Genomic DNA, 27,505 nt, shown 5'->3' on the forward strand with positions numbered 1-27,505 from the left:
ATGACTCTACTGCATGACCAAGATCAGTTCAGGAATACTGCACACTGATGAATTAAACACTGCTTTAATTCTCAGCATATACCATTGCTAACCATAAAAGCCAAGATCTTCATCTATCACCTAGTTCATAGTTTTATACTAGCTTTGCTCTCTCTGCTTTAAGAGTGCAAGTTCAATTAAGAATCATCTTCAGGGCTGATGAGATGTCTCAGTGGGTAAGAGCACTGACTGCTATTCCGAAGGTCCTGAGTTCGGATCCCAGCAACCACATGGTGGCTCACAACCACCCTTAATGAGATCTGATGCCCTCTTCTCGTGTGTCTGAAGACAGCTAAAGGAGCGAGCGGGCTGGAGCAAGTGGGGCTGGCACAGGTCCCGAGTTCAATTCCCAGCAGCCACACGCATGATGGCTCATGGCCATCTGTACAGCTACAGTGTACTCATACACATAAAATAAATAAAATAAAAAAAAGAATCATCTTCAACTTTGTGTATGGAAGCTAAGAGCTAAACAGCACAAAAGTGTAAAGTGTATGTTTTAGAAGTCACACCCCCAAACAACTCTCCTGCAAAGTCTCAGCCCTTCTGTGAAAAATCATGTCTCTTATAGATAGGCTACTCCTTCAAACATAAAGGAAAAATCATGTTTTTAATCACGTAATTAATCCTAACACACACACATACTCACTCACACATACACACACACACACACACTCACACACACTCACACACACACACTCACACACACACATACACACTCACACATACACGCACACACACACACACACACACACGGTTTATTTATTACATATGGTATCACATGTCAGGGACTCAGTGGCTATGCCCTAATATCCCATGGGAAAGGATAAACATGTGGGGCACTTGGAGCCATTAAGGCGATGAAGGCATTGGGCCAGCCCTTCAGAACAGGGATTGTACTTTTGAAAGACACCAGAGGTCTCACTTGATCTCCTTCTTTCATCTATTCCTTCCTTTTCCTCTCTCTTCCTCTTCTACTGACTTGAATCCATTCCTTCCATCCTGGCACCTTCCTTTCATTGACACAGAGTGGAGGCCATATGCACACAGCAGTAGTGGGGTATCTGCAAGTGAAGAACCTCAGAAGAGTGGCCATTGTGATAGTCAAGCACCGCCACTAGCCATCCAGGCCCCCAATGTGTGAAAAGTACAGTTCTGTTCTTCAGAGTCCTTTCTATAGAATGTGCTATATCTGCTTCAGAAACTAAAACAACATGGCTGGCTTAACTGATTCCTCATGAGAAATATAGCATTAAGTAATTGTCACTGGGCCAGTGCCACAGAATATGCTTAGATGCATATAGATGGCTATAACCTCACCAAACAAAATGTGGATATAAGACCATTGCTGTGTGCAGTCTGCTGTTGCATAAAATGCCATGAGAGGACATATGATTTTAGGTAATATAAAGACATATGTGTGTGTGTGTCTGTGTGTGTGTGTGTGCGCGCGCACGCGCGTGTGTGTGTGTGTGTGTGACTATGTGTGTGACTGTGTCTGTGTTTCTGCATGTGTAGAAAACCAGTCTTAAATTAGAATAGATTTTGTTCAAATAAATACTCAGGACAGCCAAACTGTACAATATTTCATATTCCCTTTGTTGTTCTTCATGCTGTTTGAGAACTAGATATGACTATAATCTTACTTTTTCTCCAGCAAAAAAATCTTAGCCTCCACTCTCAGATATCACAGTCCTGGGAGACTTAAGGTAGGGACCTTAGAAACAGAGGCTCCCCATAGATGGGTCTAGTTGGGGAATTCTGAGCTAGTCTTGAGAGTAAAGCAAACACAAATGCAGTTGTTCTAGTGAAGGGATCATAAAGAACTAAAGTCAAATGCCAAGAACATGAAGATAAAGGAGGGGAGAGGAGAAGTGACAGTGGTAGATCCGATCAGATAAGGTCAATTAGGTTTTAAAAAAAAAGATCAATTAGATTTAGATTTAGTAACTTCATTTTTAGGTTTGAAGAAAAAGTATGAAATGAAGACCTCCATCTTGGGGGATAGAAGTAAGGCTGCCATACCATTTATACAAAGAGGGAAAAGATCATGGTTGGTTGGACTCATTAGATAGGTAAGAAGAGAGCTGAGATACTACTAAATAATTTTCAGAGTCAGAGTGAAGGGAAAGAATGCTGGGGGAGGGGGACCCCTCCTGAATCACTCTATGACCTCTCAAGGACAAATCAAGAAAGATCACTATTCAAAGAAACAGGCCCAAATGAGATGACTTTTAATCTGTCTCCACTTCAGGAGACGGCCACTTCTACTGTTATTATTCCCATTTATCCCATCAACACTATAGGAAATCAACATGAACCTCCACCTTGGACTTGTAAGGAGCTCTAAATATAAGACCATAGCATTTCCTGCTATCCTTCTAGTGCTCTTCAGCTAATCAAGGGCACCCACTGAACCAAATCAGAATCTGCACCTGCAAAAACCAGAGAAGGTGCCTTTTCTTTTCCATTGGTGCAAATAAAGTGTAATGAGAAGGCAATAATTAGGATTGCTGAGGAAATCACCCCTCTGCATGACAATTCCTGAACACACCTGTTTGCTCCTCATTCTGCCTGCCTCTGAACCTATTTTCTCCCCAGTGCCTTTACAACCCAGGTGTGGAATAGATAGTACCTACCCCATGTCCTGGTTATTCACATACTCTCCAGTAGAATGGGAAAATGAGAGAACAGGAGAGGATCAGGCAAGTGCAGCCAAAGAATGGACATGATGCACTGTAGTCCAAACAGCTTGAAGATGAGAAAATTCACACTTCCAGTGGGAGATATTCCACATGGGGGATAGGAAAAACACAGGCAGTCCATCTTGAATATAGGAACAACAACCGGCTAAGCCTCAGGGTATCAATTTAGATTAATATTCAAGGTCGCACATTGGAGTCCGTCTCCATTGGGAAGCCCAAAAAACAACCTAGTTCACAGCCATGGATGGGTATCATACCCCTATGACGAACAGTACCCAAAGCCCTGGCTAGAGATGGCTGAGGTCAACAGCCTCTGCTTCAGCTTTGTGGGAAGCAGTCAAGACTGGGGTCGCTCGGAAAGCGGGTCTGATGCTTCAAAACTAGGCAGACTTCTTATAAGATTCTTTGGCTTCCCTTGGAACTCATATAAGGAGGTTGGCCGCTCTGGTTAAATACCCAAAACATGATTGGAGGTGGATACCAGATGAAAACTGAGACACCACAGAAATGCTACTCTTTTGGCAAAAAACAACACCAAAATCAAAACAAACCAACAAAAGTGCATACAGTTCTTTGAATTAAAAAAAAAAAACAAAACAAAAACAAAACTCATTTAAGTACTATATACAGTATACTGTCAACAGAGCTGTCAGAAAAAAACTGCACATCGCAGGCAAGCAGATAAGTAAGCTGTAAGCTCACATGCGTCCCCTTTGTAAGAGCTGGTTTTATGTCAACTTGACACAGGCGAGAGTCATCAGACAGGAAGTAGCCTCGAGAAAACACCTTCATAAGATCTGGCTGTAATGCATTTTCATAGTTAGTGACTGATGGGGAGATGCCTAGTCCACTATGGGTGGTTCTATCCATGGTTTGGTGATCTTGGATTTTATAAGAAGGCAGGCTGAACAAGCCAGAGACAGAAAGCCAATAAACAGCGCCCTCCCGTGGCCTCTGCGTCAGCTCCTTCTCCCCTGTTCCTGTCTTGCTTGATTTCCTGCCCTTACTTAATTTGGTGATGAACAGCAGTGTGGAATTATAAGCTGAAGAAATCTTTTTCTCCCATACTTGCTATATGGCCATGGTCTTTCTCTCCAACAAGAAAAATATCCTAAAAACTCCTCTCGGGACAGTTTTGAAAAACACAAAAGGGTTTGTTTTACAGATGGGCAGGAAGTGAGGGATGCGTCACGAGTCAATCACTGGGTACCAAAAAGAGAAATGCAAAGTCAGCAAAGGTCCCAGATGACTTTCAAAATATGTAATGTAGGAAGGATAAAAGATAAATCCCTAAATACAAAAGCAAAAAATGTGCACCCAACTATTATGTACCCCACTCTCACTCGCTCGGGAAGCTGTGAACTCAACAACCATCAAGCAATTCTGAAAAGCACCTTTCAAAAGCCCACATGCAGCTGCTTTGCTCAGGTCTACAGAAAGTGACCTGAGGTGTCACAGGATCCCAGCTGTCTGCACACGTTATAACAGCCTTCCCTCTGCTTCACTCAGAGTTCGCTCTGATACCTATCACCGCCTTTCTATGTAAACACAGAGAAACCAGAGTTACAAGGGCAGAGGAATCAAAGGGAATCATGCTGGCCCTGCAGTCTGGTGGCTGGTTGCTAATATATTCCCAAGCTGCTCAGTAGGAAGCTTGGGTCAGCAGACTGGAAGGTGGCATGGTGAGCTTTCCCTCTGAGCTTCAATTACTGAGACACCCTGCTTTAATAACCACAAACCTGGGACCTGCAGGGACACAAATCCTCACTCTGCCCCTGTGCCACCTGCTGTGACCTACTGGAAGCCCTGCTCAGCCAGGCCTGGGCTTCTGGGAGGTAACAAATGCAGACTAGAGGCCTGTGCTGTCACAGCAAGGACACAGCCACTCCTCCCAACCCCCCCCAGTAAGTCTCAGGCCTATAATACAGACAAGAGGCTGCTGCACCCAAAAGGATGTGGCATTCTTGAAAACGCTTTGGTGACGAAGGTCAGCAGTGCTCCCGACAACCACACACATAGAACTGCTGGGCACTGGGCTGCTACGATGACGTGACAGGATGCTAAACTACCTGGAGAGATTGTTTGTTTGTTTGTTTTTCGAGACAGGGTTTCTCTGTCTAGCCCTGGCTGTCCTGGAACTCACTCAGTAGACCAGGCTGGCCTTGAACTCAGAAATATGCCTGCCTCTGCCTCCCAAGTGCTAGGATTAAAGGCGTGCACCACCACTGCCTAGCTTTACTTCCAATAGAAGGTGGCAAGCTATTGTATGTGCTCAAAAATGCATGATGTCACAATTTTGCTGCACAATGAGGTACAGAGTATGATAAGAGCAAGCCATCTTCCTGAAACATCTCAGATTTCCTTCTTGAATCAAGAGTTAGGAGAGTAAAAGGAGGTACTTAGAGACCAGGGATTGTACCGCTGAAGGCAAATCTAAACATGATTTGCATTTGGGATTCCGAAATATTGCCTTGGGTTCCTCCATTTTTCAAGGAATAAAAATCTAATTCTTCTCTTCAAAACCACAATTGAGCTAATGGAAAACATCCAATTGCCCAGCAATTCCTCTTCAGCTTTAAGAAATGCCAACTTCGCAGAATTTAGCTGAATCAATAGTTTGGATTACAGAGTAAAATTCTCAATGATCTTTATTTATTCCATTGCTTTCTGTAAAATGCTTGTGATTTCTACTAGATAGACTTCTACTGTTAAAATTAAATATAGATTGTAAAGCCAATGTCATTAATCTTATTTGTTGTTGTTGCTGTGATATGAGGATTGGTCTGCCATCATTGTATGTAACTTAGGTTTGCTTTTTGGTGTATGTGTTTTCTGCTTTGTTAATTAGGTGCATTAGCCAGTTCTGATTTCCACATGTGGATCTTGTCATGAAGCTTCTGCCCCAGCACCAGCAAATATGACAGATACAAGGTGTGAAATACCAGAAAGGCATATTTTGTTGCCTCAGTCATCTGTTGGCCCTGTTAACAGAGTGTTGCTAACAAATCTTTTTGCTTCAAATACTTTATGATTCCTGTATGCAAAGACTTCTACAGAGAAAATCCCCCTCAACTCTCTGTGGATAAGAGATTTAAAAAAAAAAAACCTGGTAAACTTAACATTTGCCTCCTTCTAATAAGAATCTTCATTCTTCCAGGGAGGCTCAGGTATATATAAAAAATAAAAATAAAAAATACTAATCTGCCAGTTAAATACATTTATTGTTAAGTATATGGGTGTTTCAACTGCATGTTTGTCTGTACAGCAAGGGCTTGCCATAGAAGCCCAAAGAGGGCTACAGATTCTTTGGAACTGGAATTAACAGATGGTTGTTAACTGACATGTGGTGCTGGGAAGAGACCTATGGTTTTATAGAGAAGCAGCCAAAGCTAATAACAGCTAAGCTGCATCGTCAGTCCCTCGCATGACTTACTCATTAAAACCAAGTCTTTGGGTTGGCGATTTAGGCTAGGAGCAGAACATTTGCTCGTCAATCACAAGGCCCTGGCTTTGATCCTCATCATTTAAGGTTGAAGAAGACTCAAAACTCCTAGACAAAACTGAGCTTTTAGTTTACAATCTATTACACAACCTTTGTAATGCCCTTTAAAAAAAAAAGAAAGAAAGAAATCAAGTTGGTTATTAAATAATGTCAGAAGTAGGGCTAGAGGGACAGTTAAGTGTTCAAGGTCACATGACCTGGGTCTGATTTCCAGATCATGTGTGCCTCTTGCCAATCTATAGCTTCAGTTATTCCAGCACCGACGCTCTCTTTTGACCTTCACCAGCTCTAAGCATGTATATGGTACACATAACATATATGCAGGCAAAATATTTATACACGTGAAATAAAAATACATCTGAGATATTTGAACTTGCTGTCAACTCAACTTCCTCCATATGGGGTCTGAAACAAGGAAGACCCAGACATCTATCTGCAGCTCTTCAAGAACTGAAGGAAGGCTAGGCTTACTCAAAATGAGAATTTAGTGTCTCTTTTTAGAGAGAAGCAAATAAGCATTTGGAGTCACAGCTATAGTTGACATAAGACATGAAAGTGGCTTGTAAGATGCTCTATGAGCCCGATGCAGATCAATATACATAACCCTTCTGTGTAAGCCTAGACTGAGCATTCTATACCACCGACACCATATCTTTCTGATCCATGAAAAGACATTTTTATACTAATTTTCACCCTTGTTGCAAAACACATTTTTGAAATAAAGAACAGTTTCCATTTCCTTTCTTTCACCTTCGTTTAACCAGTACAACTTTAGGCTTCTAACATCACATCATCATCTTTGGACATAAGGCTGGGAACACCAGACAAACTCTATTAGAAAACATGTACTTTCTGCCATCATTGAAGTGAATTACTTCTGGCAATAAAAGAACTATTTCTGGTTAAAAGCAAGGCCACGATTCAGTGGTAATTTCTACAACTGAAATGTAGTATCATCAATACACACATTTAGGGTGCACATAAAACTACTGGTATGTTACTCCCAAATTCACCTGACTCTCTACAAAGCTCATGGTATTTTTTTTAAAACAAATACATTTATTTAAGAAAGAAAGGAGGGAAGGAAGGAAGGAAGGAAGAAAGGAGGGAAGGAAGAAAAAAGAGAAAGAAAGCTCTTTAAATCCCCTATGCTCTTAAATCTCCCCAAAGGGAAAAATGATTCCCAACTAAGCTGGAGTTATCACAGAGAAAGGAACCTCCCTTGAGGAAATGCCTCCATGAGATCCAGCTGTAAGGCATTTTCTCAATTAGTGATCAAGTGTGGCAGGGCCCATTGTGGGTGGTGCCATCCCTGGGCTGGAAGTCCTGGGTTCTATAAGAAAGAAGGCTGAGCAAGCAAGGGGAAGCAAGCCAGTAAGTAAAATCCCTCTATGGCCTCTGCATCAGCTCCTGATTCCTGACCTGCTTTAGTTCCAGTCCTAACTTCCTTGGGTGATGAACAGCAGGGTGGAAGTGTAAGGTTAATAAACTCTTTCCTCCCCAATTTGCTTCTTGGTCATGATGTTTGTGCAGGAATAGAAACCCTGACTAAGACATAATCCATTTCAGAAAATAAAAATCATATAAAGATGTGAAGATTAGTTTATAGACCTAAGTTTATAGACTGTAAGGCTTCAACTTTCAAATTCAGAACAACCACACAGAGCTGATTCTGATACGAGTCTCAGTTCTCTGCACTTCTCCAGTGAAGTCAATCCTAAATGCATTGCTGGTATCAAAATGATGATATCATCCGCTCTAACAAGGGCTTCCTTGGCTGCATGAATTGCCTCCTTTATTGCACCAGAGACAATAATTAAACCTTCACCAGTTCTTGTACATGTCCCAGTGCACGAGCACACAGCCTATTATGTGGTACTTATTAGCTATTCTCCTGTGTTAAGCGAATAGGTCTGACAGGAGAAGAGGAGGATAAATAAGTCTTGTTTTATTGCTACATGTATTTTTAAAGGGAATCTCTACTGAATGTGGCATGGGTAACATCTCCTGGTGTGTCTGAAATCGTTCAGTAAGCACCACATGGTGCAGTAATGTCACCCAGCAGTGGGGCACCAATAACTCACAATCTGTTTCACTTCTTACTTATTTGTTTAAAAAGCTAAACTGTATTGAGATGTAGCACTGACACCCGATGCCCTTCCATACTTATTTGTTTAAAAAGCTAAACCGTATTGAGATGTAGCACTGACACCCAATGCCCTTCCAGCAGCATGGGCTGGGCCCTGATGAATTTATCTTATTTTACCTGTGGAGGACACTGAAGAAAGAAGGCAGGGCATTGCATTATACTTAGTCAGTGTGTAGGAATGGCGTGGACTGGGCATCACGAATGAGTCTATTTATATGAACTGTCAATCAAACAAGCCCCATCCCAGAACAACCTAGGCTGCTAGCCCTCAGTAGGTTGGCCAATGAGGCTACCTCTCAAACTATTGTGAATAATCTCATCATTTGACCCATTAAGAAACTGAGGTTTCATTCTTTATTTTTTTTATTTTTCCTACTTTATTTTAATTTTATTTGGGGGGGGCATATCCATGGTGGGTTTTACTTTGTAAATCTAGAGGTATGTTGGAAAATGATGCAATGAATTCCTATCCACTTTCAAAATGAAGACAGTTTACGATGATTAGTCGGAGAGTTCAGAAGCCTCTCCCAGCATGCAGTGGGGTGAAAAATGATAAAAATGCAAGGAAGCACTGGGGGGCTTTGACAGCAGGACAGGCCCTGCGGTCCACATCGAAACCGTTCCTTCTGGCCTCTACTCACTGACCAAATGCTTTACTAAAACCCTGCTTCTGGGCTTTGTTTGGAGATCTGTCACTTTGGTTGCCACCTCCTGGTCTCTGTCCTCTGAAGTTTCTACTTCCTCCTAGCTGGCCCTGGCCCTGTCCTCAGAAGTTCCTGCTTCCACCCTGCCGTCCTCTGAAAGCACCACAGCTGCTATCCTGCTTATGCCTGCTGCCTAGGTATCCTTCCAGCTCTGGATTCTCAGTGGCCACAGTGAGCTGCCAGCATCTCAAATCATGTCACTCTTCCTGTATGTCTGTGACTGCTTCAGTGTGGACATCAAAACAAATCCCCAGTGTTCCTTTGAGGAAGACCATTCTCTTCACTTTGGCATAGATGCTCTCTCACCCAGCTGCTCCTTAGGTTCTTTCCAGATAACTCATGATGGGCATCTCAGTAGAGCACGGCAGGGTCATGGTCATAAAGCCTGCTTGGGAGTTGATGTGGCCCCTGAGATGTGATGTGCCAGAGCCTCTACAGCTCTCCTCAATCAGGTCCCCAGCTGACTGCTTGAAATGGTCAACGGCAGCGGGAGGCACAGAATCCAAAAGGCTGATGGCTTCTTTGCTGGAGGAGGCTTTTATTACTTCAGTTGGGAAAGGAACACCTATCCGTTTAAATTTAATTCCCACTTTCTGCTCCACTTGTGCTAACTGATACTCTTCTTTGTGCTGATAAAAAACAGGTGCAAACCCCTGTCCTTCCAGCTCTGCCTGTCTGCCCTGAACAATGAATGTAAGACTCCACATCCTTTGGTGGACCATGCTGAACAACCAAGTCAACCCACAGGCAGAAGTACTGGGTTGCCACCAAAACTCCATAATTGCCATTTTGGAAACCTTTCAGGGTGATTTCCCTTTGCTTCTGTAGAATGTCGCTGCATAAGGACTGGGCATCCTTCTTGATTTCATAGAAGATGATTGTGTGCCCTTGATGTCCACTGCATACTAGGATCATATCCCCAAACACCAAGGCCCTCTCTGTCCAGTGACACTTAAGTGACACTTAGTCGCCAGGTGCTCCACAGTTATAGCTGCTTTGTGAGTCTTTTTACCAATCAGGTCCACCTGTTCATAAGTAGATTTCATGTATTTCTTAGCAACATCAAATGCCCAATGAGGGCAAGTTGCAGAGAAAAGCAATGTTTGGGGGTTGTCTTCAGAATCTTTCCTGTATGCCACACATAAAATTTCTTCTACTTGATCATCAAAACCCATACCCAACATCTGGTCAACTTCACCCAGGACAACATATTTAAGTTTAAGATCTAGCTTGCCATTCTGCAAGTGGTCTTTAATACGACTTCAGGTTCCAACCAGGATATCAATCCCACTCTGCAATCATTCAATTTGACCTTCAATTTGACCACTGTAGGGATTTCCACCATTAAAAAAAAAAAAAGAAAAAAAAAAAGCTACTGATAGCTTTTTGGTGATGTCACTGAGGTCTTTGGTCACTTGGTTTGCTAATTCTCTTGTAGGTGCAGGACTAGCACCTGAGGGGCTCAGCTTCTTTTCCTCTCTTTTAGCCCATCTTGAAATTTCTCAAAGGGATGGCAAAGGAGAATGTCTTCCCAGGTCCTATCTGTGCCTATACACATGGTGGAATGCTTTGGATTGCATAGGAAACAGGAAGTTCACCCTGTGACCTTTGAGCAGCTTGACAGTCTCTTCAGATATGGGAAAATTAAGAGAAAGCTCCTTCTTTCTGAGCCACGGGTATTTATTTCCTTTTCTGTCTCACTACTACTTTCTTTACCAGGAGCTTCACTGGAGTTGGAATGGGAGTCCATTCTTCAGCCTGGGGCTTTTCTCTCCCATGTCTTCATTTGCCTCCTTCCATTTCCTCATCTTCTTGAGTTTAGGAGCTTCTGCCTCTTCTTCAGAAGGTTCCCCGGTTTTTAATCTCTTTGTTTTTAACAGAGGCTGCTTTCTTCTCAAGGGCATCCTTTTTCTTCTTTGAGGTTTTGCTTTTAGAAGCAGCAGTATCTTGAGTCTCCTCCTGCTTCTTGGCCTTCTTGGATTTAGAGGGAACCACATCATCTTCAGAAGGACCTTCCTTTTTAACTGCTTTCACTTTGGAGGAAGCAGCCTCTTCCACTTTCTGTTGCTTCTTCGGTCTTAGATTTTGGGTTCTCTTTTTTAGTTTTCTTCTTGCTTGACTTCAGCAGCATCTCCATGCTCTCCTTGGCTCTGTCTAATCTCAACTTGGATGCACTGGGGAGTTTCTCTGGCATTATTCAGCAGGAGCTGCTCAGGAGGCCTACCAGTTTCCTCATCGCATGCAAAGAGAGAACGACAGAGAAAGTAGACTGCCTCTCAGCCCAGCCTTGCTCGTTCGAAAGATTTATGTATTCTAGCTGCATGTATACCTGCATGCCAGAAGAGGTTGTAAGCCACCATGTGGTTGCTGGGAATTGAAGTCAGGTCCTCTGGAAGAGCAGTCAGTACTCTTAACCACTAAGCCATTTTTCCAGCCTTTCATCCTATTTTAATCCTGGTTTTTATTTAGAGACAGGGTCTCAATACATAGCACAGAACTTACATAGCACCTAGAACTTACTATGATGCCACAACCAGACATTTTTGAAACATATCCACCTGTCTCAGAGTTCTGAGTTATGGAATCACAAGAATGTATATTCATGTTTTCATTCATGTTGCTACTCTTTAGCTTCAGTTTCAGATATGAAGGAATAACTCGTGGTAGATAAACCAACCCTATGGTAACCCTATGGTAACCCCCCAAACATAGATCTTTAATCTAGGATAGAGTGCCAAAAACTCACGGTGAGTCAAATCAGTAACTCCTGACAGGTAATTATCAAATGATGAGGACGGTAGATAAAAATGAAATAAAATAGCTAGCCTCAGTTCAAAGCTCAGATTAAAGATTCAAGGAGAAGATAACATTAGATCGTCATCACTCCATCACAATGTACCTAATCAGGAAATTCTTCTTTATTCATCATCATCTTCTTTTTTTCCCCCCAGAATGACCAGTCTTGTATTCTCATCAAGAAATATTGTGGATTGCCTTTAATGCTAATTACCCACCCTGCAATGAAAATACCATTATACAGAGTGAAGGAAGCAAGTAAAACTAAAAAAGGACAAAATCCCCATAGGAGGATTATGCAAGAAGACATCACAATTCACAAGGTGGGTGGAGTAGAATAAAGACTGGAATCAATAGCTTTCCCAATGAAACGTCTGTCTGAAGTGGTGACAGCTAGGGATGCATAAACCACCAGCGCTCAGATCAAATTTCTCTTAACAAACCCTGAATCACAGACCTCCATCAACGTCGCTGTCTCCTGTAGCAGGTGCTGACTAGACAAAGGCTTGGCTTTGATCCATAAGCCCCGATGACTTTTGCATGTCTTCAACAGTCCCTTCACTCTTCTGAATGTTTGAAAAGCATCATGTCAGCCCAACATATGTCAAAAATGCAGATTATGATGAAGTGTGAGGAAAGGAAATATTTAATAAGACTCGGAAAGAAGTGTGAACACTAACATTTTTTTTTTTTTCTGATCTTGGTTACTCGAGTTAGGCACTGCAATGGTGCTAAAGATAGCCATCCCACTATAAAGCAACAGGAGCAGAACTAAGAACCTATCTTCAGTGCAATGTTCTCAGCCTACACTTAAAATTACACTAAGAAATGAACTTGGCTTGAAATGTTTGAACAAGTACATCATAAGTCATTCTACAAAGCCCAGTTCTGAGTCTCTTAGGACAGAGCCAGAAGTTGTTTTCCCTCTTAGTGAACTCATTTATTTCATCTATTCTGAGAAGAAAGTGGCCACCACCATGCTGCTCCCATGGTTGTTTGCACTGTGACTAACTGTTGGAACTTCTTACATCAGCAGCAGGCTGGAGCTCGTACCATATGCAGCTACCATGTGCATTTCATTTCCATAGCTAAAGTTACTTTCATTATTTGATTCCATTTTGTTCTAGAAAACAGGAAATAAAAAAGCTGACAGACTGTTAAAAATATATACGCCATTCTAAACAGCACAAATAAATATAAGTGAACCATAAAAATCTTGAGAGAATTACCATATTTTTTTCAACAACAGTTTTAATTCTAAGCACTCAATATTCCCATTAAATCTCCTAGACACAATTACATTGACAGGGCTTTATACATTTCAAAAGAATATGACAGAAGACTTAGTTAAATGTTATATTAAAGATTCATTGTAAATTAAATATTAAAAAGTATTCAACGGATCCAAATATGGTTCAAATCCATCTGTCACTACAAACTCTTATTTTTTTCCTTCCTTTAGTTCTTCCATATGCTGGGGCCCAGCACACAGACCTTCTTCTCATCTCCTATTTGGGCTCTTTCCTTGGAAATGGGTAGCCATACTTAACACATGGCACTGAGCCTACTCTATAATAGCATCAGAGATTCAGTTCACTGCATTCAAGGTATGGTAACCCCATATATAATTTAATGAGACAAGGTAATTTCCCCAAAAGATATGTTAGGATTCTTGGAAATGACATGTAGAGAGTTCCTGGAAAATCTAGCCTGCACTGGTAGGAAATATGAAGAAAAGAAAGGGAATGTCATTTCTAATTCTCCCCAGATGTGGGGGCTAGAGGAAGGGCAGAAACACAGAAATTAAAATGAAACAGAGAAAACCATAACTTGACATAACATGGATGACAGGCTACATTTTCCTTATTCCACTAACATGATGGTACATAAAGCACTCTTATCAGACTTGGTCTTCTTCAAGATTCACCTTGACATGTAATCCTCCAGGTTACCTTCACATGGTGCTCAGACCTAAGATGCTCAGAATATCATTGCTATTAAAGAGGTCCTGAGAGTAAGACCTTCATGATTGCCTCAGTATCTTTACAAGAGAAGTTAGAAAGCTCAGTGTGAACACACCTGCTCTGTGTCTTCACACGACGCCCAGGACATGCACGGATGTGACATGAAGCCCTCATAAAACCCTGCAAAGACAAGAGTGTCTGAGCCTCCAGAACTAGGAACAGAGGGAACCAGTGTTCTTCAGAAATTGCCTGCCTGTTTTCACATCCAGTTAGAGCAACAGGAAATGGTCTGAGACCCAGGGAACACATGAGAGGAGTTGTAATGAAATCTTCACCAAACAATAGCTGAGGATACATAAGTCTTCTTGCTATCATCTTCTCTAGAGAAAAAATGTAGAAGAAAATGTATTCAAAAAGGGCAAAACCTACCAACATTCCAACCTATCTTTAGTGCTATCTCAGGAGAAGTTGTACACACAGAAAATAAACCAGAAGTACAAAGTAACCTACAAACAATCCATCTGAGGGTGGATACAGCCAGTTACCAAACCTACACTCCAGGACTACTAGGAACTAGAGACCATAGAGATATGAGATGGACTAAGGCCTTCACAGCACCACTGAGAAGCATTCACACAAGGACCATCAACCAACAGGCTCTCTACCCATCAGTGTTTCCCACCCAACACTGCAAACATAGTCCTTGATGTGGGTTTATAAGCAGAATCTATTTCACAGACATCAAAATATGGTTGTTTACAAGAGCATCGTTTTGTTAATTTCAATGAAATAATTCAGAGAATAAGTCCATTTCCCTTCTTTTCTTTATTTCACTTAGTATTGTGCTGAGGTTGAGAATGCAGAGACAACAATGTATGAAGCCTGAATTGTTTTCAACTGTTAAAAAGCTTAAACTAGAAAGTCCCAGATGCCAAGAAAGCAAGAGCCTCCCAGTTCTCCACAGGGATGACATTAGCCACAAATGGTAGGGAGAATCTGTCATGACCCATATCCATGGGTTAGGCATGGCAACTGGTTGAGGGATGGTGTCACCCACCCATCTCGAAAATTTTAACACAGAATTGCTTCTGTTTAAAGGAAATATGGGGACAAAGAGTAGAGAAGAGACTGAAGGAAAAGCCATCCAGAGACTGTTCCACCTGGGGATGTATCACACATGTAGACACCAAACCCAGACACTATTGCAGATGCCAAGAAGTGCTTGCTGACAGGAGCCCAATATAGCTGTCTCCTGAGAGGATCTACCAGACCCTGACCAATATAGAAGCTGATGCTCACAGTCAACCATCCAACAGGGACCCCAATGGAGGAGTTAGAGGACGGATTGAAGGAGCTGAAGCAGCTTTATCTGGCATCAATGGGAAGGGAGGACCTTGGTCCTGTGAAGGCTTGATGTTCCAGTGTAGAGGAATGCTTTGGCAGTGAGGCAGGAATGGGTAGATGGGTTGGGGAGCACCCTCACGGAAGCAGGGTAAGGGAGGATGGGATAGGGGGGTTGCAGAGGGAAACTAGGAAAGGGGATAACATTTGAAATGTAAACAAATAAAATATTCAATAAAAAAACCAAAAGCTTAGACTAGCCAAGCACAGTGACATGTGTGTTATCCCAGCTCTAAGATGGTCATGGGTTTGGGGCTACCTTGGCTTACATAGTCAATACTAGGTTAAGCATGGTTAAATAACAAAACTGTATCTCAAACCAATCAACCAACCAACCAAACAAGCAAACAAAGGAAGAAGGGGAGCAGAATAGAAAAAAAAGAGACAAGATCATTTTATTACAGCCTGCCTAGACCAATGCTGCCATTCTCAAGTTCAAATTCACCAATAAAATAGGATTAAAGTTGGATAAAATTATATTATCTGTGATGATATCTACATAATACACAAATGTTAAAGATAATATAGAATGGGTAGCTTTAACAACAAAAATTAATGATGTTATAGATCTGGAGATTAGTAGCTCAAGATCAGAATTTTGACTACACCTACACATTACCCCATTAGGAAGTCCTGAATTCAACATATAAATGTCGTTAAAATTGCAATATATATATATTACATTAGATAATTACCTATAAGTATCAATATTATATACATGTATGTTAAATATCTGAATTCATGTTAAATTCATATAAATGACTTCATATTGAATTTCACATGTACAGTATGATACATGATTTTTAAATAGCAGGCCTTTGTCTTTAGCAGGGAGCATAGGGGGAAGTTCTCAGCAAAAGCTAAATTCATCAGAGATCAACTACAATAAGTTTAAAAAAAATTGGATAAATAATAAACTACATATGGCAAATGTTGACACATAAGCTGAATGAGATGCTCCAATACAAATGTTCTCTGTTCTCTTTCTTCAGCATTTCTAATTGAAGAAAGTAGTACATTCACCATGGTGATGGCTTAACTCTAAACAACCTGTTTTTATAACTGTGTCACATTTTTTTTGACTTGCTAGATGTTTGGATTGTCACTTACTGGACATAATGTCTCCTGGTTGTTCCATGAACTGATAAAAGAAAACATGTGGTACCTACACACAATAAAATTTTACTTAGCCAAGAAGGACAATGAAATTATGACATTTATAGAAAAATAGATGCAACAGAAGGTGATTATGCTAAGCAAAATAGGCCAGAGTCAAAAGACAAATGTTACATTTTGTCTCATTCATAGAGTAGAATCTGTATGTGCATGCACAAGTGCATGCATGTACGTGCATTTGAACAAGTGTGTGTATGTGCATGCATGTGCATGTGAGTGTGTGTGTGTGTGTGTGTGTGTGTGTGTGTGATATGAAAGGGGAATGAGGACCATGAGAAGCAGAAGAGATCTAAAAAGATAGAAAAATGTGGGGGAGAGACAATCATACAATATGTGTAACATGAAAGCAAGAGGGGGAACTATTTTGATGAAAGAAGACCACCCGTAAGAAAGTAGCAGAGGTCAGGGCTGGACAGATGGCTCAACAGATAATGGAGATGCTTGCATGCAAGCATGTCAATCAGAATGTGATCCCTGGAAATGACATAATGGAAAGAGAGAACTTACTCTTCCAAGTAGTCAAGACACACATACACACATGCACACACATTACACACGCATACCTAACTTAGTGTATATATGTACATATGTTTGTTTGTGTATGTGTATGTGTGTGTATATATGTGTATACACATTTTAAAAGGGGCAGTGGAGATGGGAGTGCAGTAGGAAAAAGAGACATATAAGCAGGTTTGGATAGGTTTGGAAATGTCATACTGAACTTTGTGCTGGTTAGTTTTCATTGTCAACTTAACACAACCCAAACTCACCTGGGAAGAGGAAACAACAATTGAAGAACTCCCAATAGCCCCCGAGATGGTCTTGATGGATCATTGATGCAAGAGGGTCCAGCCTACTGTGGGAGGCGCTATCCCTAGGGCTGTGCTGTATAGGAAAGGTAGCTGAACAAGACCTTGTGAGCAAGCAGGTAATAAACATTCCTCCAAGGTTTTAGTCTGAGGCCCCTCCCTGACTTCTATAGGCAGTCAACTGTTACCTGGAACTAAAAGCAGAAAGAAAAGCTTTTCACCCCTAAAATACAGCAGAAAGCCAACTAGAACAAAAGCTATCCCTTTGTAGGCTAACTTGTTAAAAAGGTATTTTTAAATAATTTACACTCTCAGGATAAAAGCAAATGTAGGAGTATACCTGTGCTCACGGGCAGACTTTATGAGGAACTGGCTTGCTAATAAATTTAAAAAGGAAGGGCGGAGAGAGGCTTGGAGACAGGAGAGAAACAAACGAGGCAGGGAGAAGGCAGGCTCAAAGGGCACCACAAATGACTATGTACTAGCAACCTTTTGTTCATTCCCACTCCACATGACAGAATGATTAACTGGGTTGGCTCATTTGGTAGAACAAGCTACAGCTCCGCCAAGCCGAGCCTATAGTGGTAATCTTCAAGGATTCTGAAGTAGCTCAAAGTCTTGTCATCAAATATTCGCTCTTCCTGCCTGGTTTGCATTATGAATGTCTCTGATTAATGAAAGATTTTCTTTCAGTTTTTAACCATGCTTTTTATATTTCCTATTTGCAGCCATTTCACAAACAAAAAATAAATGTTTTAGATGTCTCAAGGTTGTGAAATGCCTGTCCAATGGTTCAATTATGTTTCCAATAATTATAAGTAAGTCCCCTGGGAGGAAGCTGTCAGGAGCATTCTCACATGCCAACTCTGATGCCCCAGCAAGGCAGCCCAGGAAGGACCAAGTGTCCTAGATTGATACAAGGTACATCTGAGATCTCCTTGCTCTTCCCCCTCTCTCTCTTTCAGTCTTTCCATCCTAGAAGAAATGGGAAATTAATGGGAAGGACACATAAGCAGACCAGGGAGGGAAGGGTGAAAATCCAGCAACTCTGTTCTATAGGCAAAGAGGGCGACAGGCTATGCTCTAGAAAAGGGACTTCTGGGAGAAGAAAAAAGCTTGGGGAACCTCTTAGAAACACTCCCCACCAAATCCTCTGGAACCTGCTCTGAGGCAGACATCATGGGTCTCCAGGCTTCTGTGGCAGACTGCCGCACCATCAGAAGTCAAGGGATCCACAGGCACTTCTCACTTTGGCACATTATAACCACTCCAGGCATGTCAAACAGCTACACATTTGAAATTATTTTATTAATCTTATCCTACTTAGAGTTATACAAAAGAAGACTACGCTACACTAATAATCTCTATTATGACATGAGCTACAAAAATAATTTCCACTAATGTTAGGCAATTAGGCCTTTCATCAAGTTGTCTGTCATATGACGAAAAATATATAATGTATCTTAAAAGATGAGGATAATGATGTTGCATACCATTTTTTCTTTCTCTGCTTTCCAATATATTTCCAAGCATATTCATGGCAGTGAAATTACTATAGGAAAGAGGACCCAGGGGTCCATTGTTGTCTAATACCCAAAATCACTGAGTTGCTGGTGAATCAATGTACCTCACAAATACTCTGGGTGGTTAATACCAGGCTACTTACATGTGATAATAAATAGATAGACATACCCTTTGCATCCTAAAGCTCTCACAGAACTGGTACAAAGAGAGATACAGAGGTACATGAAACACTGTATTCTGGATGCAGTGACAAAATAAATGCAAAACAAAATTTTCACCAATATTTATGACTGAGAGGAAAATGTCATGTTAAAGTACATCTTGGTTGAGACCAAGATATTGAACACATTTCAAAAAGGTGTGTGTGTGTGTGTGTATGTGTGTAATAAAGGGAGTTTTGGAAACAGTGTATCCAAGTAAAGTGTAAATGCAAGATCATGTCCCAATACATATGGGATTCAGGAAATATTGATGCAGGAGACGTGGATACAGGAGACATGGATATGGTTACAGGAGACATGGATACAGGAGACAGGGATATTGATACAGGAGACATGGATACAGGAGACGTGGGTATGGATAGAGGAGACATGGATACAGGAGACATGGGTGAAGGAGACATATGCAGGAGATGTGGATACAGGAAACATGGATGCAGGAGACATGGATGTGGGAGACAAGGCTGCAGAAGACATGGATACAGGAGACATGGATGAAGGAGACATATATGCAGGAGACATGGATGTGGGAGATGTGAACACAGGATACATGGAAGAAATTCAGAACACCTCTTCTGGGCAAGTATAAAGGGAAAATGTGAGAAGAGAATGAGCACCTGGCTGCCCCCTGGCACCCTGGCATGTCAGATTTAGAAAACTGCAATAGGTAATTAGCTAATTAAAATGGAATTTAGTTCTAAGTGTGTCTACATTTGGCCATGCTCTGTTCCCACTTTCTTTCACACTCCATCCAAATTCTTAATAGTTTGAAGAAACAATGTAAGGCAGGAATTGGGTTTGACATTTTGATTATTGCTTTGTTTATTATACGCCAGAGATTTTGATCCCGCTATTAGTTGATGCTGTTTCTTTGTCCCAAACCACAGGTTCTTTCATGGAGTAATTATCATAGAAAGCTGGGTCCCTGCACTGTCACCTGTTCACCAAATCTGTTTTTCCCAGAAATGCTCGCTCGGCATGGACTAGACTTACACTGATCTGTGCTACAGAGGTGACAGCTGTAAACTCTACTTACCAGGATTCTACATTTGCTTCATGATGTTCTTGTCCACACTTCCCAGTGACAGGTAACTGGAGAGAGGGTCCCTGCCAACATTGGTTATGAAGTTCCAATTCCCCTGTCTCACTCACCTGGACTTCTAACTCGTGCATGTTATCCCACCTGTGATTTCTACAATGAAGGCAATTAGCCTACAGACTGAGAGTCTTTACTGATAACCCTTCTTAGCAAGAATGCCAGGCATTTAAAATGGTAGGGGGAGTATGAGAAGCACATTACAGGCTCCAGCTGAAGTCTTTTTCCAAAACTGCAAATGAGCCATGCACTCTTTCATGTTTCGACAAACATGAAATGGATTCCAGTGTGCTGGAATTATCTCCATGTGAGGAGTTCTCTTATTTTCCTTTACAGCAACATAGCACCTCATTTTTTTCCTTGGATAAACAATAGCCAATTAAACCCCTCCCGTGAAGACACTTAAATTCTTTCCATATGTTACTATTACCACCAATGCTGCAGTACAAAAACCACTTAGGCGCATTCATTTTCTACGGGAAGACAGAGAATAATACATAAAAATACCGTAAGGGCCAGAGCAGAGTTCAATAGCAAACCATGTGCTTAACATGTATGAGGCTTAAGTTCTACGTAAGGAATTAAAAACATCACTTATCGACTCACTTACATAAGATGAAACATAGGAAGCCTGTTCAAGAACACATTAAGACTGCTTTATACCATGGAAGAAAATGAGAACTGAGCAAAAAAAAGTGAAGAAGTGGGGGTTTGGTAGGAAAGGTCCAGGGAGGATAGCTTCTTCATACATTTCTAAGTTTAGGCCTACAGTAGTGTTTGGCATCTTGGGTCATATTTAATCAAAGTAAGGGTGGGAGGATGCTCTTCTTCCAGTGAAAAAAATGAAACCTCTGTATTTTAAATCAACACCCTGACAACAGCAAATGCAGAGGCAAACCTCATAACCTATAGAGTCTGGAAATTACATGCCCTCTAAATGCCCTTGACAAAGGCTTGGCTGTCAGTTTGTCAACCTACTGAAAGGTATCACAATTTGAGGCTGGGGGCAGGGTTAGTGGTTGCTTGTGGGGCCATGCTCTCAAAAGTGACAATAGAGTACCAGAGCCTTCTATATCAACACTGCCCACAATCGGACTCTACAGGTCTCTTCTCCACATGGTCCTGCTGGGGAAAATGTGCTGCCACAGGCCATAAGGCCATTGGCCAAAAGCAATCATGGACTCAAACCTCCTAACTAAACAAACAAAACCAACCTTTCATTTTTAGGCTGCAAAACTCAGGTGTTTTATCACCATGATGAAAACCTGACTTAGATAACCTTAGTAATAATATACTGATGACATATGATTAAATGCTAAAGACACAAACAACTACCTTCAAACAATAAGGTGAGTTTCATAAATTACAGCTCTGTTCAGCTCCTTGATGGACTGAGAAAAGGTGTGTATAATAGAAGCCAATTTCCTTATGGAAACACAGAGCAGAAACAAGAGAGATTTCCATGAGATACAACAGAAAATAGAAGTGTTGTTATGAAGTTATGGATTCTGTGGGTTTGCAGGAGTAGAAAGTAGAAGCAGGCAGTGTGTACATGGGTTTCTACAGAAACTTGTACAAGTATTTTCTAGGTTTGTTTACTAGCAGGTTCTGAAACAACAGCAGATCAGTAATAATAACAAATTTAGTGTCTTTGCTCCTGGATTCTACGTATTCTTTATTCTACAATTAAAGGGGTGAAAGCTCTGTAGTAAAATGCCCTAATTTCAAGGCCAGGGAACAGAAAGTTAAAGGTAAGCCTGGCATATCTGGTATCAGTTGTGGGAAGAGAGTGTAAACATGACAAAAACAAAGGTTAGCCTGGCATATCTGGTATCAGTTGTGGGAAGAGATTATAAACATGACAAAAACATTCAAGGAAACACAGCGAGAGCCAACAATGAGACAGTATTGAGAAGTGAGAAATGTATAAAATCAGGATTGAAGAGTTCAGATTTATTTAAATTAACAAGGGATGGGAACAGGCATTTCCTGATCATATGCCCTGAGTGATAACTGTGAAGCAAGAGAGAAATTGAAATGTGATCATTTGGCACCAGTCACAGTACTGAGTTGCAGGGAAGAATCACATATTGATGCTAAAGCAATCTATGAACATATGAAAGAATCCTGTGTGCATCTCCTCAGAAAACCTCACCATAGGATAGTTACAAAGAGAAGGTAATAATTCGGTTACTCACAGAAGAATAAATTTGCAGTACAGAAGCAAGTCAGATGACATACACAAATAGGCACATTCATAATGCATTTACTTTTTCATTATTAATCATTTTCTCTTACATTTCTAATGTTATCCCCATTCCCAGTCTCCCCTCCATTAGTCCCCCCACCCTATCCCTATCCCCTTTGCCTCTAAGAGGGTGTTCCTCTACCCACCTACCCACTCCTGCCTCACCCTTCTAGTATCCCCCTTCTCTGGGGCATCAAACTTCCACGAGACCAAGCCCCTCCTCTCCCACTGATGCCAGATGAGGCTGTCCACTGCTACATATGTAGTGGGAGCCATAATGCACTTTCTCATGTGATAGACAAAGCAGGTCATGATGCTGTGTGCCCCTGCTCTGTGCTTAATGAAAATGCAGTTTAAAGACAACCACAAAGAAACATCAGAAGTGCCCGAACTGACAGACAACCTACTAAATAGCAGGATGACATAATTTTGAACTTTTGAGAAAATGTTCCAAATAGATATCAAGAGCATATAACAAGAGTATTTAGCATGTGATTTGGGATGGGGCTACAGGCCAGAGAAATAATGAGTGGCCAACCTGCCACGTTATGAATAAGTTATGCTATCATTGTTTGTCAAACTCAGGCCACCTGATCAGCCCTTTGACCTAGCCATTAACATTCATTTAAGCATCTTCAACAGCATTTCTTACACTAGAAGGCTGTGCAACAAATGGTAATTATAAAGCTCTTATAGCCAACAGAGCAAAAATACATACGCTCTGACCTGTTACAAAAAGAGAGTGTTCAACACTGGATACAAAAATAGTTATCATGTCATAGTTAGTGTGAAGATTTAGGAAACAGCTATAGTCTTAAGAATGTTAGTGTAGAGCTGGAGTGGTGGCCCAAGGCTAAGGGCGTTTCTTGAAGTTCAGTTCCCATAACCCACATGGGATAGCTTACTACCACCTTTATATGCAGCTCCTGGGGGATCAAAATCCTCTGGCCTCCAAAGGCACTTGTACTCATCCACATATACCCCCTAACATACACATAAATGTTAACATAATAATAAATCTTTTTAAATGGCTAGTGTAGAAAATTTCCAAGGAAAGATTTACGGAATTCTTTTTTTTTTTTTTTAACAGTTGTAACATTGGTCCGAAAACAATTCAAAAGAGAAATAATAATAATAGCCACATATCGCTTTGACCCTAGATATTTTCATTGTCAGAATGGCTCCTTGGCTGACTGAACTGAATGCTGGCTCTTCATTTGCCCTGATGAGCGCTACTGTCCCTGACCAAGGACTAAATATGAAAATGCAAAAGGTAAGCACTGAAGTACATGGCAGAGATGATATCCTCTGCCCATCACTCGCTTCATGTGAGGCTCTAGGATGACTGCCTTACACATACTTTCTTGTAAGGAAGAGTTTAGTTGCCAAAGAGGGAAATCTATTTGCTGAAGGGGTTCTCTCTCTACAACAACACTTCATTACCTAGTGAAGAGAGCAAACAAATGGCTACAAGAGGTGGCATGTGACTGTTGACTCAGTTGTGAACACTTTTGAGAGGGTTGCCTGTAGCAGAATTCTTCCTCAGCTAACATGTGAACTAAGTTAACTATGGCTTTGCATCCACTATGAATAATGTTCAGAGAAATCTGGGACTTAGTGTCTGGTGGTAAAGATTAATACCACTGCCCATGATCAAAGACATCACAAAGTAAATGCAGTTAGGTTTCATTTCCTACTGAAACAGGTATTATTTCAGTTGGAGGACATCACTATTTATAAGTAACACCCAATTCAGAGATGTCAGAGTGCAAAACACATGCCCATGGCATGGAATACGTGAAACTTGCTCAGTGCAAGCTCAGTGTGCAGCCTTGGTAGCATTTTTTATTAATGAGCTCACTATTTGGAGATATTCTATGTAGAATGATACTCCTTCAAGGTCCGTTGTCACAATGAAAATACTAACTGAAGCAGATAGCCAGTTAGAACTGATACTAAGGTTCATGGTGATGGCCAAAACTAGAAAATCTCAGCTCTAAATAAGGTCAAAATAGCTACACAAGTGATTCTTAGAATACAGCAAATCCCGCAGGGACTGTGCTTGCCAGGAGCCAATTGCCTGCCCACGCATCTCTGCAGGTCTATTAGTGCTTTGCTGTGGCATCAATAATCAGCATCTACGTGGGAGAATGTGGCCCAACAATAAACCATCTAAGTCTTCAGATGAGATCCTGACAATACTGAGCCGAGTGTTCCATCTTATTGAGTATCTTGTCCTTTGTGTCTGTTGTTCTGTACAGGACAGAGTCTCAGAGACACACCCTATTTATTCACTTGTGTAGTGTCTATACCAGAACCTAGGGCAGTCTTAGACAGCATGTTTATGCTTAGGATTTCCTCCAGACTGCATCCCTATTTCTAAACACGTGGAGACAGAAAGCAGAGATGTGAGAGTGCTAACACAGAGACAGTATAAAGAAACTATGTTGATGTGAGCATCATTGGTCATTAGTACAGCTGCTATGGAAATGGAGGTTCTTCATAAAATTAGAACTAGAATTTCTACATAAAGCAGTTAAGGCCAGCAGAGGCTAAGAAAAAAGAAAGAAAGGTAAAAAGAGGCTATAAGGTAAGGCTATACCAATCCTGAGTACATACCTCAAGCATTCTAATTCAAAATACAAAACAAAGCACATCTATGTTTATTGCAGTACTTTTCACAATGGCCGAGACACACAATAGACACACAATAGCCCAGATACACATCAGTACATAATAGATTATATGGTACATACACACCCTGAAATTTTATTTCACTATACAGCAGAACAAAGCTATATCATTTGCAGGAAAATGGATGGGATAATGGATCATGTGAAACTTAGAAAGGCAAACTTAAAAAGGCCAATAACACATTTTTGTGCAAATACAATATCTGCATTTCTAATACATACCTAAAGCAAAGCAGGACAACCCGAGGGGTGTGAACAGAAGAATAGAAACATCACTTGAGGGATGAAGGGTTTATTTTGGTTTTAGAGCAACATGGGACACAGATCCTCATGACAGAGATGGCATACGTGAATATAAGGCAAGTGGACACATGTCACCCAGTCAGAAAGCAGAGAGTGGACAGGAAGTAGTGTAAGGCTATAAAAATGTAAAAAACAAAAACAAACAAACAAACAAAAGAGATGGACAGCATAGATACAATCAGAATTTTGCTATATTTGTATATGAAAATGCCATGATGAACCCCATCATTCTTGAAAAGACAGTGCCCACTATTAACTTCTTTACAAAGGATGGGAAAGAGAATATACTGAAGCACAGCTCAGTGAAAACCCCGTCCCCTAATCCTGGATTAAAATGCTGTTCACTGAGTCATGGGTCATTAATCTTTACTTAGTATTTGCAATTACCTATCAACTTCTGACTTAACCCAAACCATTATCACAATCCTCACAGACAAGCTAGCCTGCAGATAGCTGTCATCTATTAAATGTATTTTCATTCTTAAGAAATGAGCCTAACTATGTTTCTCATGTTTGAGGGTATATATTTAAAAAAAAAAGTTTTAAAAGCAAGTTGAATAAAGATAGAACTATGTAAAATTCTGCCATGGTGTTTCAATCATGCATGGTTCTTCCCATTTGGGAGACCAAGCAGCAAACACAGTAGGGGTTTTAAACAGGGTACTCCAGTAGCCGAACCTGGAGCTTGAATATTTTTAAAGAATGCATTTCCAATTTCATGTCAGCTCTTGACTACATATTCAAATGAATATAGGAAGTGTTTGCATCTCCCACCATGTCCACACAGTCCTCCAGGCTCATAAAATTTGCACTTGCTGAGCAAAAATTAACCGATGAAATTCAGACATGCACACACTTGACTTGTCACACAGCGACAGTGGAGATTCAGACACATGGAACAGAGAAGGCAATTTTCTTACCAAGTAATGAATGTAACTCATCCACAGAACTCTCAAGACAGATCTTAGAATTCTATAGCACATTACGCACACCTAAGGATATGCTGAGCTTCATGCTAAGTCAATCAGTGGCTATATAAGCTCAAGGTCAGGCTCCCTGTCTTCAATGACCTGCATTCTATGAACCCATAAAAAGATCTTGAAAGAAATATTCTGTGGAAAGTTCAGGACAGAGAGTCTATGATTAAAGCACCCTAAGACACCACTCGTATGAGTTACAAGAATTCAATAAGTCACAGAATTCTGGAAACACTATTCACATTTACAAGGGACAGGAACTAGGAACCAGCATTGAGGGTAGGTGTCTCAATTAGGGTTACTGTTATTGTGATAAAACATCGTGGCCAAAAGCAACTTGGGGAGGAAAGGGTATACATGGCTTGTACTTCCACATCACAATCGACTATTGAAGGAAGTCAGAGCAGAACCTGGAAGCAAGACCTGATGCATAGGTCATGGAGGAGTGCTGTTTGGTGGTCTGCACCTAATGGCTTGCTCAGCCTACTTTCATATAGCACCTAGCACAAATGTCCTGGGGTGTCCCACTCAAAATGGACTGAATCCTCCCAGATCAATCACTAATTAGGAAAATACACAACAGACTTGCCTACAGGATGAATTTTTTTAAAAAGATTTATGTATTCTTATTTATTAGTGCACTGCAGCTGTCTTCAGACACACTAGAAAAGGGCATCAGATCCTATTACATACAGATAGATGTGAGCCACCATGTGGTTGCTGGGAATTGAACTCAGGACCTCTGGAAGAGCAGTTAGTGCTCTTAACTGTGGAGCCTTCTCTCCAGCTACAGGATGATTTTTAAGGTTTTATTTTTTTCTCAATTGCAGTTCCCTCCTCTCCAATGACTCTATACTTTACCAGGGTGACCTAAAAACTAGGCAGGATGGTAGGGAATAGCAAGAAGCCAGGTACCCATCTGGAGGGGATACAGTGGCTTCAGACAAAAGCAGTCTGGATAGAAGGGGAACTGTTCACAGCATGAGGGCTTGAAAACACCCTCTAGATAGACCACATTCCCACCACATCACTATTTGATTTTTCACACTAAGCAGAATAATTTCAAATAATTCAGGGGGAAAATGGAAACAGTTATGAGCCAGATAATGGACAGGAGCTCTCCGTCAGCCCTAACACTCAAGCTTTTACAATACCATGATAATTTATGCTCATAATTTAGATGCAATTACATATTTTAATC

General features: G+C 41.0%; 1 protein-coding gene and 1 pseudogene across 10 annotated transcripts in view; both read right to left on the reverse strand.

Annotated features, from left to right (window-relative positions):
* Positions 1 to 27,505, reverse strand: part of Unc5d (unc-5 netrin receptor D) — a 533,275-nt gene that overhangs the window by 389,013 nt on the left and 116,757 nt on the right. The window lies entirely within an intron of this gene.
* Positions 8,260 to 12,588, reverse strand: LOC116069099 (annotated as a pseudogene).

This window comes from Mastomys coucha, unplaced genomic scaffold, assembly GCF_008632895.1.
Source record: "Mastomys coucha isolate ucsf_1 unplaced genomic scaffold, UCSF_Mcou_1 pScaffold22, whole genome shotgun sequence".
Taxonomy (NCBI): domain Eukaryota; kingdom Metazoa; phylum Chordata; class Mammalia; order Rodentia; family Muridae; genus Mastomys; species Mastomys coucha.